Genomic DNA, 3929 nt, shown 5'->3' with positions numbered 1-3929 from the left:
AACCTCTAGTAATTTGTAACAATCATGAAGGTCATCTGCCATCATAATCATCCAAATCTACCACGTCTGGAATTTGGAATAAGATGCCACAGTACATCACCTACCGCACTCTGCCAAACACAGAGTTTCTGTGATAATATTAACCATGTGAGACTCTTCTTCTATCACATCTCTGTGATGTCAGTCACTTTCCTACCTCTTTCTGTTCTGGAGGACTGCTTTGTGAATCATGAATGAAAGTTCGGACAGCGTTTAAGTTACAAATTCAGGAAGTTTATGTGGCTACAGGACGGAGGCACATTCATGGAAAGATCGGGAGTGAAGGCAAAGATCTCAAACAGGGATGAATAACATGCAAAGCAGCACTGAGAAAGAAACATGTTTCTATTTTTCAAGGCTGAGGGTTAAAAGACAGAAAAAAAACATTAATTAGTAGAATGCTTCCAAAAAAAGAGAACCAAGAAGCTAACCATAATTTTGTAAGGTCCTGTTCTCGGTTTCAGCACTTTGGTTTCTTGAAACAGAAGTTGTCAAATTAGCTCAATATAGTGTGGTGGGGTTTTTTTGCCCTGTCTCCCTTTCCTCACCCACAGCTGGTCATAACAGATGGCTGCCCCTCCCCGAGCCTGGTTCTGCCAGAGGTTTCATCCAATCAAAAGGGAGTTTTTCCTTCCCACAGTCTCCAAGTGTTTGCTCATAGGGATCGTCTGGTTGTTGTGGTTTTCTCTGTAATATTGTAGTGTCTGTACCTTACAATATAAAGTGTCTTGAGATTTTTATTTGATGCTATATAAATAAAACTACATTGAATTTAGTGACCATTATTACACAAGTAGCTGAAGTGCTAAGTGACCAGCTAACGCTAGTTAGCTTATTAGCATGAAGCAAGACTATGACATATTGTCTCCATTCTCTTCCTGCTCTCTTGTGCTCTCTCTGCCTTTCTCTGTAGCCTCATGTCTTCTCTGATTAGCTCCAAAAGTTTATTCTCTCTGTCCCTCTTTTACCTTTTCTCTTCCTTGTTCTCCTCCTCTTGGTCACCTACTGCTGCACTTGACCCTGAAGTGTCCTCAGGGATGGAGGTAATTAAGAAACAGGCCTAGTTGCAGGCCTCTGTCCTAACACCAAATCAATAAGGGCAAACTAAGGCCAAGTATCTGCAGTCTCTTCGCACCTATTCCCTCCCGTCCCTGGATTCTTGCAATCCTAAAGGCCGAGGAAATAAAAAATGTCAGTTGACAGAAAGAGAAACAAAGCACATTTTAGGAAATGTAAGTTTATTATCTTGCCCTGAAGGCTTCTCCAATGCTGTCATAATAGAAGACAGGAAATAAGAGAAGAGGGAAACACATGTGCACCATAATCCCTGGATGCAAACTTGGGAAAACTGAATTAGAAAGGTGGTACAGCAGGACACACAATACCCTACAGAATTTATTTACTTGGATGAACTATTTGGTTTTGGAAAGAAGAAAACTTGCAGATAGGAATACTAAAACTACTTCCTGCCTTATCAATATGGGTTCTGTATAGGATGAACTTTATCCATAAATTAAAGATTGCTAAATGTCTATATTACAAACTGCATATAGTTATTGTATCTCCATGCTATGCTGGTAAAATTCATGGCCCCTCCTAGCAGTCTGCACCTTGTTCCCTAAGAAGATGCTTCATAAAAATCTGAGAAAAGTTGTGCATTCAACCAAATGTTTATTAATGATTTTCAACTGTGCAAAAAATACTGAAGCCTAACACACATGGCCCCACCCATAAATATGCAAACTTTAAGCCTTAGTATAACGTAAACACTATGTTGAGTTACGTTTTTTTAATGAAGGACGATTCATCCTGTTCACTTGCTATGAAGACGGAGATAAACTACAGATACCGAATGTTTTTCTACCAGCCTGTAACCATGTTCATATCTATTGTGGGTCTTGTTGTGTCCTCTCTTCCTTTGCTCTCTTCTTGTCACCCCCAACCAGTCACAGCAGATGGCTGTCCCTCCCTAAGCCTGGTTCTGCTGGAGGTCTCTTCCTGTTAAAAGGGAATTTTTCCCTCCCACTGTTGGCCAACTGTTTGCTCAAAGAGAGTCGTGTTGTCTGATTGTTGTGGTTTCCTCCCTGATATTGCCTTGGGCCGATCATTGTTAGGATTTGGAAATTTAACATCTATGGAGTCTGTGGAGAGGCTAGCTCCAAAGGTAAGCCTACTTTTGGAGCTAGCCTCAAGTGGACATTCAAGGGACTTCAGTTGTTGGCAATTCATTTTTCAGCCTTTGAGTTTAGTTACTTAAAATAACAAGGATACTCCAGTCTGGTTTTTTAATGCTTTGGTAAGCTGACATGAAGCATACAATAGGTGCGGTAAGAACTTGGACTAAAACAGACTGTAGTAAAACAATAAAAACTGGAAAGAAGAACAGTAGCAGCTGGGTGACCCACCATGATCTCATCCTCTCTGCCCTGCTCTGTGGTAACTCTCCATTGTGTCTCTTTCTCCCTCTCCCTGCTTACTTGTATCAGTATTTTTCCAGAAATTGTGCATTGTTTGGCCCGGCCAAACACAGTCAGAGGGGGTTTTTGTGTCAGTGTGTGTAGCGGGGGCACGTGGAGATGTAGCTGCACGTACGGGGGAGGGGTGGAGGCAAAGGCTGGGGTTGTGTGGGGTTTTTTGTAGGCCTGGAACTCCCTCGTGGAGAGAAGTTGTAACTCACCGTTCATTTCCGCTTCTGCAACAGACACTCTGCTGCGAGTAGGAAAAAGGTGACAGCTCCGCAAAAAGAAGAAAGAAAATTAAAAAGTTAAAAAGAAAAGGGTCGTGTTTTTCCAGAGTTGATCTGCATTACTGTTTGTTTATGGGAATTAGAGCAATAGTTTTGTATCGATTGTATTATAATAATAACAACAATGATAATCAGAATGAATATAGAATCATTACTATTAATATATCTCAGAAACCCTAATCGTTCGTTTTATGCAGAGGTGTGTTCACAAGGGGGGCATCAGGTGGCACCAGACACCCCAAAAATACGACTGAAGAAACAAAGTTATTCAATGCTTTAACTCATACTTAGTGCCACTATTCATGTGATACCATCAGTATCTTCCACAGTGTATTAGTCAAGTATTCTTTAAACGTCATGGAAACAGCCATGGCTCTGTAGTTTTATTGTAGATAACCACCAAACTAATTGGTGACTTTCTAAAGAAATAATAAAACAGAGATAAAAACACAAAACAATGTTTGTATTGTTTGGATCTAAATTCATTAGCTTGCACTCTGCACCACGCAGCCCTGCCAGCTGGACTGCTTATTATGTCAACCATGTGTTCACTCAGACATGGCGCGCACGTCGACCACGTTGGAGTGCATGTGTTTGGCACACAAACTAAAACTAGTTCATAAATAAACAACTTGACTTCAATTACGGCAGTGTTTTTAGAAGGGACCTTTAATGTAGTCTAAAGCACTTTAAGTGGTAAGTACGATTTGAAAGATGCTATATAAAAACAAGTACATTATGATAATATTCAAACATGTGGGAAAGCGGCGGGTTATTGCCACATACCGGGAATTTTCAGCAGTTCAACAAGTCATGGCTGAAACATTCAGCATGTTTGTGGTGGATCATGACTTCGATATATAAGAGTACAACAGTCAAACCCTCAAATAGTCAAACAAATAGTCAAGTCACTTAACTCACAGAATTACTTTACTCTTAAGATAGAGTACTTGTGTTTCTTTATTTCCATAAGATCCAGAGTAACCAGAACAGTGCATTTCTCTTCTGAAAGGGCAGTAGAGAGAATAGCAGTGAGTAAGTCAGTACCATCAACAGCACCCTTTACATTGAAAAACAAGAAGCGCTCAGAGAGCAGACACACCTCCACAGAGGCAGCTCACTCTCTGAGCAGTATTTACTTTTA

Source organism: Simochromis diagramma, unplaced genomic scaffold, assembly GCF_900408965.1.
Source record: "Simochromis diagramma unplaced genomic scaffold, fSimDia1.1 OVJJ01000091.1, whole genome shotgun sequence".
In the NCBI taxonomy this organism is placed as follows: Eukaryota; Metazoa; Chordata; class Actinopteri; order Cichliformes; family Cichlidae; genus Simochromis; species Simochromis diagramma.
Note: the sequence above shows the minus strand (reverse complement) of the source record.